Consider the following 12,688-nt stretch of genomic DNA (forward strand, 5'->3'; position numbering starts at 1 on the left):
CCCAGAACTGCATGCAGCAATGAGGTTTCGTTTTATGAAAGAGTTTTCCCTTTCAAGGACCCAAATAAACAGACTCCCACCCACCAAAACCAACAGCTGACTCTCCTCTTCAGCAAAAGTTTCTAATAAATTGCAACCTAAAAACAGACATTTTAATACACAACATCCTACAGGGGTTCTTTTTGATACATCCATAAAGCAGCACGTAGGATGTTAACACAGGGGACATAGGGCCCTGACTGTCAGGAGCCCCGTGCTGCACACCCCTGCAGCACCCTCTCCCTCCTGGCAGCTACCAGCTGTATTCAACTCCTCCACCCAGTATTTAATCCTACCAGTAGAAAGCAAGCACGAGAGAAATAAGGCTTTGAAACAAGAAATACACACCACAAACCCAGCTTACCTAACTGACCATCAACATCCAGTGCTGGAAACCCAGGTAAGATCTGACCTCCTCCTCTTCAAGGCTCTTCCCCAGCAGCTCTGAGCTGCTGTCAGAAAGGCTCCTTTTAACTGTTCGTAAGCCTTTGGCTCACCGAGCCTTGCCGCTGCCAGACAAAACATGTTTTGTAACCTGGCCAGAGCTGACTTAACAGCTAAAAGCTCAGGAATTGTCTATTAACCGCCCCTGAGGCTCTTCAGGATGTATCTTCTATCTTCGTGCAAGCTATTGTTTTGCTACTGCTTCTCCACATCCACGCAGTAACACCTGAATAGTTAACTGAGAGATGCAAGGTAAACAAGCCTCACTGCCTATTAATTACAGAGCAGCTGTACATTACCACATCCATTTAAATAAATAAATAAATAAATAAATACATACATAAATAAATAAATAAACAAATAAATAAATAAATAAAAATAAATAAATATACAAGAAGAGCCTTGTATAAATACAACAAAAATACACAACTACCTGATATCCCCTATTGCCCCGAACAACCCGTAGAGGTAGGTAATAAGAATGGCAATGCACCTGCTGAAGAGCAAAGACGGAAAACTGCAAGGTTTTCATCGCTGGAGGTCAAGGCAATGACACAAGTCATACCCCAAGGCCTCCACCGTATACAACAGGGCTGCACTACCAGTTTATTTTAACAATCCAGATTTTTTCCTCGTAGATACAAATAACAACACACTAATCGTATTATGTAAGATGTTAACTGTACACCAAATGAACAGGACAGATTGTTATATTACTTTTCATCGCTGTAAAGGAGTTAGAAATTCAGTAGTGAGCATCCATGCAGGTAGATGAAATAGGGAATAACTCTGGGAATTAATCCTGCTCTGCTCCCTAGGCAGCCGTCAGACTGCAATGACAAGCAATTTATCTTCCGTCTACAACACTGTCAGCAGATGAGAGGAGCCACTGGGGAAGTCGGCTGCAGTCCACACCCTTCATCAAACCAAATTCGTGCCTCTGAGGAAGGAGACACGAGGGAATGCAGTCATTTGCCCAGCTGCCCAGATACAGCGAAATTCTTGCACTCCAGAGGCTGGGCAAATTCTGCCTGTTTGCTTAGTTTTGCCCTGATGCTCCCCATGAGGGAGATGTGCCAAACAGATGCCAGCTATCAACTATACCTTCCCATCACAGACTCTGAACCGGCTGTGGCAGCCCCAACACCGTTGAATCTAGGTGATCCCAAAATAGGAGAAACCACACGAAGAGCAGCTTGAGAATCCAAACCAGAGTCCATCCCTACAAAAAAAAAACTCCATCCACAAAATGACTGCATCCCATTTACCTTTAGAAGCACTACTGGCATGCTTTTCAGCCATGAATCACTGCCCAAAATACAAAAGAAATTGCTTTGTACCCTTAGGAACAACAAAATACTTCTGGTTGGTGGCCGTGAGTCATGGGTATGTGAAGTTTTGTCTGAAACGAGGCATCTGCTAAAGCTGAAAAATTCAGGAACGGGCTTGTTTCAAAGTTGTTTGCCTTGGGTCACATATGTATTAAAACCCCAATTTTCATCAGCAATTATTAAATTTGCTCAGCAAGGATATTAAATAAAGTTCTTCTGCAAATTATAAAAAGTTATGAGCAGAAAGTTTCAGCTCTTTGCTTTTTGCCATCGTGCTTTACAGAACGCAAAAATTTACCTCAAAACCTTAAAGACTTCCAGAAAAATCTTCCAGCAATGAAATCTCCTTCCTACAAAGAGATGGGCATTACTCCACGCAGCACACCAGCTCTTCCTCTGGGCATGCTTCAATGTTCTTATATTAAATGTACATTTCAATTCTTTCGTTCATTCATTTTTGCTGAACTGTTGTGATTTCCCCCTCAGTTCTGCAGGCATACATCTAGACAGCAGTGGAGATTTGCAATACCGAAACGGTGTTAGTGGTGCCACTAATAAATAAATAAATAAAAGCAGTAATTTACTGCTGGAAACATTTTTTTTGCTTTCATTTAGACACTGTAACCAATATTAGAACTACTGCTGCTCATTATTATTACCTCTCAGAATAAATAAATAAAAAAAAAGGCATGCTTTCTTGAATAAAGACATTACATTGCCAATTCATTAATGATTGGGGGTGTTTCCACTTAAAGTAATTCCCAGCCGATTCCTGTAGTTGTATCTCCCTCCACAACTCCAATTTGTCATGAAGATGGAACCATTGACAAACAGGCATTGGCTAATCAGAACTCCTCCGTGGGTTTACCCAGCCTTTCTTGCAGACAAACTTGACTCTGACAGAGCTCTTCCCCACTCTGTAAAACCCCTTTTAACGGTGGAAATACCCCACCGATGCAGTGTGGGACCTTGCTGATGCCCAAGTTTGTAAGATGCCATTGGATCACCTCCTTTCCCTGCTCTGCTCTGAAGAAGGCAATGCCAGTTATTGACTCAGCTCCAAGCAGCAGAAAGGGAAGAAAGCCAACAGAAAGCAGTAAGCCTGCAGAGAAATAACTGCCCTATATTGTTAGAGGGGAGGGAGACGGAAAAAAGGGAAGAGCACCATTTATCCCAAACACCATTGAAAAAGAGCCATCTACCAAACAAAATGCAAAAAGTAATTGCAGTTTGCTCTGTAAGTCATTGAGTGGGGCTGTGGATTGTAAGCCAAAACCATCTTTCAACTGCAGACATGTCACCAGCTGTTTTATGGAGCTCAGACTCTGCTCTCAAAGTGCTTCTGGCTGTGCATAGCCAACTACCACCAGGATTCAGCATTTCCCATTTCTAGGCTTAAACGCTGCTGCTTTCCCACACTCATCCTCGGTCAGCGAGTCCCACTGGCCACCCTCCAGCAATCCCACGGGCATCAGGATACCCAGCTCACCTGGGGATTTTGTTTGGCTGTGGACATATTTAATTTAAAGGGAAAAATATTTAGTTCTAGCAGTGTTGAAAAAGTTTGTGCACGTGGGGAAGTAGCAGGTACCGAGCTGTACAAAACCAGCCCGCAGCGCGCAGCGTAACAATTCCCTGTCTCATGTTAAACAAGCAAAGCAGACATAACAGCCAATTATTTTTGTGAATGATCAATCTGCCACAGCTTAACCAGATTCTGTAAATGTTTAGCCAGGCATCTTAGTCACCCTCCTGTGATTTTATCTCGCTGGGACAGCGCAGCCGGCACGCACACCCAGCCACAGAGAAGGGCACACCGACTGACGCCTGCTTTGTATCCTGCACACCAGCCGTAGTCTGCTTCCGCTCTGGCTTCAGCGTGACCTCTTTCACTTATCACGATGCCAGCTCAAGTGTACGTAATGCCTGGGTACATTAATTTCCTAAAGCGCTGGGGAGAGGTGGGGAACCGGTGTGCAAAGGTCTTGTAGCAGCAAGAGGCTGTTAGTCTCAGAGCACACAGAGAGCACAGCAGCAACTCCCTACAAGTATACTCCAAGTGCAGCTCTCAAGCATCTATTCCTTTTCATCACTTTGTTTTTGAATAAATTGTACTTCTGTATGTCTTCTGAATACAGTACCTGGAATTACAACAAGAAGGATCAGAAGAAAAACCTGTAAGATGCCCTTTATGCTATTTTGTAAGTGCGGATAGATAGGAAGATATAAGAACCTTGTATTTTCGTAACCAGGTAAAACCAAACATGGAGCTCACATTCCAGAACTAACATGAAGTCAGCTCTTGTACAAAGCTTTACCATTTGTCATTTCTGTTGTTCTCACCTTCCTAATCTGGGAGCTCATCGTATAAAATGTCAAAAGTTGGTTAGAAGGGGTTAACTGTGAACAGGGAGAGGGCAACCTGAGCAGTAAAGCTTCTTGGATTGGGTTTGCAGCCAGTATCGCATCCTGGGCTATGGCCTCCTGGAGAACAAGGGTGGCATCTGCTCTAAAGCACTGAACACACAAGTACGCGGCTTTTGTCTCCACAGAAATATTCCTAGAGCAGGAACAAACCAGTAGATACAGTATTTCATTCCACAACGCTACTGCAGAGATGTTCTTTATGAAGGTATGGACCAACCTAGAAAAGAATGTGTAAATTGTAACATCTGAGAGCAAAGCGAGGTGGGAGTATGACCCAGTGATAAGGGGCTTAGAAAAAGAAAATACAAACCACATTGTGGTTTTATGCTCATACCATAGAAGTACTTAGACAGCTAGAGTTCACACCATCAAGTTTCCCAGATAATCTAAGGGAGAAAACGCAACACCCGAGAGGCAGAAAATGATGAGCCCTCCTCTATTTCTTCTTTCCACACTCACCCTTTTCCATTTAACATTATCTCTGTACTTTGCATAGCTGGAGAAAAGCACAAATCTGCTGCACCTCATCTTAGAAACCGCTTTTATGAAAATAAAAAATATTGTATTGTGTCAAGCTCTTCACTATACGAGGCACATAAAATTTAAAAATATGTAATTGATTTTGGGTGTGCTTTAAAAGTGTATTTTAAAGCGTGTCAAGATCGAAACACTCCACTGACAGCTATATCTGCAGCGTATGCTTCAAATGACAGACAGAGAAAGATTGTCTTCGTGTGTCACAGGGTGCACAGATTTGCAACCTCTGATAGATTTGTTGGGGAGAAGAGCAAGGGTGCTTCTGGTGCCCGGACACCCTCCTTTCAGCTTCATGTGCTGAGTCATAAATCAGCCTTTTCAGGTGCCTTGAGTCTGAAATGCTGGAAAGACCCTGAACACACACACACTTTTTTTTTCCTCAACGCTCTAAATTTAGCATCTCAATGAAGTTGCTATTCCCTCCCTCCTTCGCCTTTCCCCAAGATAAAAGAATGCACTGAAAAGGAACACACAAAAATCAACCAATCTGGCCCATGAAACACGAGCCACATTCACAGGACAAAAATAGAAAGCTTTCATCTTTCATTATCAGACACTCTACCACACAGCACAGGAAGCCACAGCTTGAGGCAACTATAGGTTTCAAATACTCTTTAAAATGTGAGCAAGGCTTTCCTTTTCTGCTCTGTGAAAAACAAAAAGAAGTTGGCTTGACAATGACAAAAAAACATTAGAGTTGAACAAGCCTCTCCAGTGGCAATCCAAAGAGAAGGGTCCCGGGGCAGGCAGTTGTTGAAGCAATAGCATCCCTCCCACTGCATAACTTCTAGTGTTCAGAACGACAGCCCTTGCTTTCTCACGTCTGGTGATTTAAAAACTGTACGTTTTAAAATCAAATTCTAAAATTTTCATCTGTATGATTCAGTCCTAGCCCCCGGAGGAAGAAAAAGGAAAACACCATTGCTAGAGATTTGATGTTGCGTGAGCTTCAAAAACCTTCCTTGCCCAAAGCCCTCCAGCTTCCCTCTGAAAACAGCAACCTGAATTTAATGGGATTCGTAGCTGCTTTCTAAGGTTTGGAGCACCTTCAGCCTCCATCTTTACAGTCTCAGCAACATATGTGGCCATCTGCTGAGCTTCAAATTTTTATTTTTATTTTTTATTTTGAGAGAAGCAGTGAAAGAACCACCATGCAAAGTCACAATCCTTTCTCAGGATTTTTTTCTGGTAGCTTCTTCATTTTCTTACCTGCTTACCTACTCTACAGTTCTGCAGTGAAACTGGAGACCATCCAGGTTCGCTCACCTCATTAGAAGGGGAAACGCTGCTTATGAACCTGAAAGGACTTCAACATGCCATGAACAAAGCCCCCAATGGAAACCTCATGGACTATTTAAACTCACCAAATGGAGTCAGTCTGGCTTTCCGTCATTCACATCTCACCCACTCCTAGCATCCAAAGGGCACGTTGGGGTGAGGTGGAGGTAATACTCACATTGCATTCACATTTCTTAACCCAGCCATATGTTTCTGCCTCTTTTGTCCTTGCAAAATCCTGACAGGTAGCAGAGAAATTGTTTCCTTTTACACTGACAGAGTTCAGCAAAGCAGCTGTGCGAGCACAAGCCTCTTCCTGGGCAAAAGGACGCGGTGCCTGGAAGGGTCACCTGGAAGGGGGCAGTACTGGGAAGAGGAATTGCTGCGGCTTTCAAAGCACATTGCACAGCACAGAGGCTGGGTGAGCAGTGGCAGAAATACTCTACTGGGGTGGAAAAAGAAGTCAGAACACAGTTTTCAGTTTTTCTACAGCGTCACCGTGTCTTTTAAACAATGAAATGAAAATTTCACTTAAGCATCCCGTAATACACAGAGAATCTGACGTCAGTGTGTCCTACAGGCAACTTTCAACAGTCTCCAAATGGAATTATCCTTCTTATTTTCCAGCCTAGGAAATCCAAGATGCCTGTGAGGCACAGAGCATGAAAACAGAAGCAAGACCCAGAGACCTTAATGCACTCAAAACCAGATACACCTCAGTAATCACCATCTATGGATTCTTAAAGAACTGGCAAATGAAACTGCAAGGCTAGGTGCAAGGACTTCAATAAAACTGTTATATATAGGGTGATATATGATTTTAAAGTGTTCAAACACACACAAAAAAAAATCCATTAAAAAAAAAACAACAGAGGAAGCAGAAAACAAAAACAACTAATCCAGGCAACTGCTGCTAATAAAAATCACCTCAGTAGAAGCATATGGCATTGGAACATGCTGTAATGGGAGGCGTAATTAAAGAAAGAGGTTAAAGGAAAACAGAATAAAACACAGCACCAGTTTGCCAGCACCAGGAAAAATAAAACCAAATCACAGACCAACATGACGCTCTTTTTAAACACAGTAGCTCATTTTTTAGGCAAAGAAAATATGTCAGTCCTAATTCAGCAGCATGCAGGACTCTGCTGGAGTGGAGATGGGAACTAAGAAGAACATTAAGGTGGGTAGGGCGCTTGCTAGGAGGCTCCTACAAAGACCAGACCACTGCACAAGTCAACTTTTCATCTAGGACACTGAGACAAGATTTGCCAGCATATCCTCAGCACTAAGTCTAAAAGTTTCATCAAGAAGTGGTTAAGGGGAAAAATAACTACTCGTGTGCTCGGATACCAGAAAGAGCGTGGTGTATTTGCACTCCGAGATGGCTCTAAGTGTCCCTCATATGTACTCAGTATGCCTTGAAAAAGAGAAGAGCTATTTAAATTTGATTTAAAAATGATTTAATTTGGCACAAGAACAAGTATGGCTAAATTGACTGTGAGTGCATCTGTGCCTGAAATTAGAAGGTTCCTCACACCAGGAAAGGGAGACATCAGATGGGAGTGGTGGAGGCAGGAAGCCTAAGGTGGAGCCCGGCTAATAGGTGAGCCCTATTGTATGGTGTGGGGTGCCTGTAACAGCAGGGGACTGACTCCGTGACCCAGACCTCCCTAGCGAGGGTTTCTTTCATTCATAAATATTTTAACAGATTTTGATATAGGTGGATGCCTCCTATTCCACGAGAGCTTATTCAAACAGGTACTTGCATAGTAATGCTTGCCGAAAGACTTGAAGATTGCAGTTGCACTAACTTTTTAGTTAAATATTTCCAAACGGTGACAACGCCATGAAAACACCACTTTCTGGAGGGGAAGGGGAATTGCTTTGTTCGTTTTAAACCCTATTATGCCTCCTTGCTCTGAACAAACCTCAAAGTCCCTGTGGGAACAAGTTCTGGGACTGGCTTCAGGACAGCAACACCTGGCACACGTTCTCCACACAGGGGCAGAGCAAAAAGGATGTGTAGCAACAGTCCAGCTAATGTTTTATGTGGCTGACATGTAACCACAGACTTAACTGAGAAAAAATAAGGCTTAATAAAAATTAGGAAACACGAACTTTAATAATGGCACTGTAAGGTGGGGATTTTCTTGCAAGACAGAGCCCAGACTAAACTCTGCTTACACACCCGTAGTTATTACTCCCTACTGACTGGCCTTTCCTATTACTATCTAGCTGGCTTTCTTCTAACTAGTCAGAGGAAGTCCAGTGGAATTTGGGCTGTTAAGTTCCTACTAAACACCTGGGACTCTGCAGGTCTTTAATAAAAGCAGGGGTAGCCTCAGCTTGGTGTAGGCAGGTCCAGCAGCACTCAGTCCTCCTCATAGAATTTATGTCAGATTCCTACAGAAAGCAAACATCAATACTCCAATTCAGTTATATGAGAATGTTCCTACTAACGCATCTCATTGGGAAGATGGAAAAATGCAGATGCTATGATGGGAAAAAGATTTAATATAAGCCATGAGAAAAAAAAATAAAAAAAGGCTAGCAAAAAACCTCCACCCACAAACAACGGATTCAGAACAGCATGATAAGTAAGAGACACAGAATTAGCTGCCAAGATGTGAGCAGTAATAAATAAACAACAACAAGAAAAATCCACAAAACAGTTGCTTGATTTAGAAAGAAAAATCAAAATATCCTTAAAATGAGTCAGTAAATCAGATCTTATTTCTTCCAGTAAGTTGCAGTAACATGAACAATAACATTCCTGAACTGGAAGTTATTGTTTATTTTATATAAACACCAAGCCCAAAGTTCTACACAGAAAGATTGTGTACTTTAGAAGAAATTAATTATTTTTATTTATTTATTCATTACTGAGATTTAAAACAAAACCCAGCTGTACTTCTAGATTCCTCTGCTGCAGAAAAAAAAAGGAAACTAACAGAATGAAATGAACACCTACAAATCCAAAACAGTTCGCAGAGGGGACGTGAAAAGGCAAGAAAGTAAAGACGGGGAAAATCATGCTCATCTAGTAAATCAAAGTAGGTTTCTATTTCTTATTAGTCTTGCTAAATAAAACTCCTGTGCATTCTGGGACAGCACAGAATTGTGAAATTTAAGTGCTTCTGCCTACACAGAAATGCTATAAAATTACCTATAAGGCTAGATATATACTGCGCGTCCCCCTATCCTGCTGCAATACTTGAAGTCTGGACCTTCACCCATATTTAGCTGCATTTGGAATCTCACAGAGTGAGCTCTCGTTTCCACAGTGTACAATGCTGCTGCATACCCCAAAAAAACAAAAGGACAAAGGAAACTCGCTTGCTGTTCCCCAACTGCTATCCACACCACACTGTCAACAGGCTTATAGCTTTCTGCTTTTCTCTACCTCCGTTTAAACTAAGAGCTGCTCTTCATCCACTGAATGATCAGGGAAGAACCTACAAAGAGGCTGTCCCGGCCAACAGGCAGGACCCTGATGGAGGCGTGTGAGATCTCAGCCTGTCCAAGACCTTGTCAGTAAACCCAAGCAAGTCCCCCGTACTTCAGAGTACCCTCTTATCATCCTTCCTTACCTTGACTATTTTGTGGAAGGGATAATACCTTGGGTAATAAGCATGTAGTTATGTCTAGATGGCACAAACTGTAGCATACAGAAAACCCCGAACTAGCTCAGGCTCCTGGAAGCAGCCCAGACGGCATGACGAAGCCACTGCTGGCTGCTCTCAGCTCCTCCTTTCTTTGCTATACAGCTTCCAGTATCCAACCTAGTGTGGTCTCTCCCCATCACATTGAATCCTGTGGATAACTGCATTTGAAAATTGCATTTAGACACCATTATAATTATAAATAACAGAAGAACAGGTTGCCTTGAAATATCTTGGGTTTTCCAGGCCAAGGCAGAACAGAGCTCAGAGAAATGCCCCGCTTATTCTCACCTACCAAAGAAACAGCTTCACAGCACTCAGGCACGGCTGTGATTCCTCCCGGCAATTCAGACTGTGCTGCCTTAGTTTATGGCTCCTGCTCACCTGCTTTGAGTAACCCACGGCAGCCACAAGTCCTGCTTGGGATGAAAAAAAGCACAGCACAAACACAGGACAGTCTCCATCAAACTGTGTACTTCCCACAGACACAGCTGCTTCAACACGACAGCGTTAAAATATGTCAGAGCTGTTTCAAGACCCTGCTCTGTGGGAGGAGTTGCTTTTATTAGTATGGAAAAAAAAAGTTTCAAGAGGCAGTTTTATTTATCACATCTTCAAATTTTGTTTTCCTTATTTGAATCTTAAATTTTTAAATACAGTCCAAACATATATTTACCCTTCTTGAAATCCCTGTTCAGGGGACATACAATTCATAGCAGAACATCAGAATATACCATATATATGAAATCTGACTAAAAAGCAGAAACAATTGTTTTTTTGTTTTTTTTTTTTGTTTGTTTGTTTGTTTTTTCTGTTAGTTAATATCCCTTGGGTTCGGTTGATACATTATTCAGCTGAAATATCAGGACATTTTGGAGAAACGCTGATTCTGCGGAAGGCTCAAAGCACCTCCCATATTCATAAAAAAAACATTTAAAATATGGCATCAGATTCCTTAATATTTTTATCCTGAAGAACTTTCGAGTCCCAATCAGGATCATTGCCACATTGTGCTAAAGCTGAGAAAAAGTATATTTAGATCTGATCTATCTCCAGTGCTCTTGCAAGAAGACATGCAGCATATGGCAGATGAAAAAAAAAAATGGGGCGGGGGGCAAAGGAGAAAGTGACAGTAAAAAATACTTCAAATAAAAACTTTACATTTTCAACTAAAATAAATTAAAACATGTCATTTCTGTGCCAATTGTTTTGCCTTCCATCTCTTTATTCACAACAGTAGTCATGTGCCTTATTTCTAACTAGTACCTTAAACTATTAATTAAAAAAAAGTTTTGCATCATTATTAAAATTTAATATTTCAATGGCTCCCCAAAAATAGAATCACAGAATGGTTTGGGTTGGAAGGGACCTTAAAGCCCACCCAGTTCCAACCCCCTGCCATGTGCAGGGACACCTCCCACCAGACCAGGCTGCCCAAAGCCCCATCCAGCCTGGCCTTGAGCACCTCCAGGGATGGGGCATCCACAGCTTCTCTGGGCAGCCTGTGCCAGTATTTCAGAATTCTCATTTTGAGAATACTTTCCAAAATATTGGTGCCTTTTTATTTTTTTTCCTATGTTTAGATAAGAAAACATTAATTTCCTGTCACTACGCTAGAATTCCCAACAGGACAAAATACCACTAAACTACAATATCACAAGCCAATGACTCATACTGCAACCTGGTGACCTTTAAGAGGTAACTGAGAATTTACATGAGCTCACTCCAGGCAGAACTGAGAATGGAGGTTAACCTACCTTTCCTCATTTTACTGCCAAGTCTCATAATATCAAGTGCTTTTGTAAATTCTCTAAAGCCTTCCGAGCATGAGACTTCAAGCTTACAGAGAAAAACCTGGATATGCTACTGAAGTTCATTCTAAAAGCTAAGAAATCAGAACACGAATAAAAACCACCCACTGCTTTAAGAACAAGTGCAAACATCAACAATTTTTCAACTCAAAACTCAGAAAATTATCAAGTGAAAACGCACAGTTCTGGAGGACGTGATGCACAGCCTTAAAACCTGAGCTCCTCTGTTGGACAGACTGCAAACGAAGGCTCCCAGCACAGCTCCACCTGCTCTGCCAGAAGAGCGGGTGAAACGTGGTGTTTTTGCAATGCACACCTCACATAAGGACCTGGTGCTCAGGGACACGGTTTAGTGGGCGATATTGGTAGTAGGGTGATGGTTGGACCGGATGATCTTGAACATCTTTTCCAACCTTAATGAATCTGTGATGCTATGACAGCCCTCTCCTGCAGAGGTACCACAAGACAAGCGAGGAGCCAACACCACATCTTGACAGCAAATTAGCCCTTGGGGCTCTTCTGCCCCTCAGTTCCACCCCAATGGGGCAGGCATAGCTGTTGGTGGCCCTCAAGCAGGTAAAGACTTTGGTTTGCAGCTCCAGTGGGCAGGAAGGAGGACAGGCAGAAGGGGTGACTGTTTACTTCCACCCACCAGTGGCCCCGAAAACCGATTGCTTCGATCAGCACAGCAGAGGCAGCGTGTCCTGGGGGTTAGGAGAGTGTAGCTGATAACCTGGCATTGGGAAGATTTAAATGGCGAATATTCTTAGCCCTCCCTCCCCTTTATATTTATTTATATGTTTCTTTTGGGTTTAAGCTATCTTAAGATACTTAGGGAGATGGTGGCAACTACCTCTCCCAGCAAATTAACCTGCAGTGGCCCAGCTAGAGGCCAGGCCCTGCTCTTGGATTAATTCTCCAAGAGGGCAAGCTATGAATAAACTACAATATTATCACAAGCCAATGATTATTACTGCAACCTAGAGACCTTTCAGAGGTAGCCAATTAATTCTCCCTGCCCTCGCTGCCTCCACCCCAGAATCAAGGGCAGCAGGTGAACTCTCACAAAGGAGGTCTTCCTCTCCACCCACCTGCTAAAATGTAATGCTCTGTTAAATACTGCATTGTTTGTTTGTTGTGTTTTTTTTTTCCAGTCAAG

General features: G+C 42.5%; 1 protein-coding gene and 1 long non-coding RNA gene across 8 annotated transcripts in view; one reads left to right on the forward strand and one right to left on the reverse strand.

Moving 5' to 3' along the window:
- The window catches only part of CARMIL1 (capping protein regulator and myosin 1 linker 1), a 202,554-nt gene that overhangs the window by 128,231 nt on the left and 61,635 nt on the right, over positions 1 to 12,688 (reverse strand). Inside the window, exon 1 of one of the 7 annotated variants that reach the window (XM_080579350.1) lies at positions 6,235 to 6,691. The exons of the other annotated variants lie outside the window; for them this stretch is intronic. The gene's annotated coding sequence lies outside the window, so the exon portion shown is untranslated. Of the gene's footprint in view, positions 1 to 6,234; positions 6,692 to 12,688 lie in introns of those variants that run through there. 7 annotated transcript variants of the gene reach the window in all.
- LOC308189380 lies at positions 883 to 6,994 on the forward strand. The gene is made up of 2 exons (XR_013946336.1): positions 883 to 6,223; positions 6,684 to 6,994. It is a non-coding gene; the product is annotated as an uncharacterized lncRNA (long non-coding RNA).

This window comes from Anser brachyrhynchus, assembly GCF_964034855.1.
Source record: "Anser brachyrhynchus genome assembly, chromosome: 2".
NCBI classification, from domain to species: domain Eukaryota; kingdom Metazoa; phylum Chordata; class Aves; order Anseriformes; family Anatidae; genus Anser; species Anser brachyrhynchus.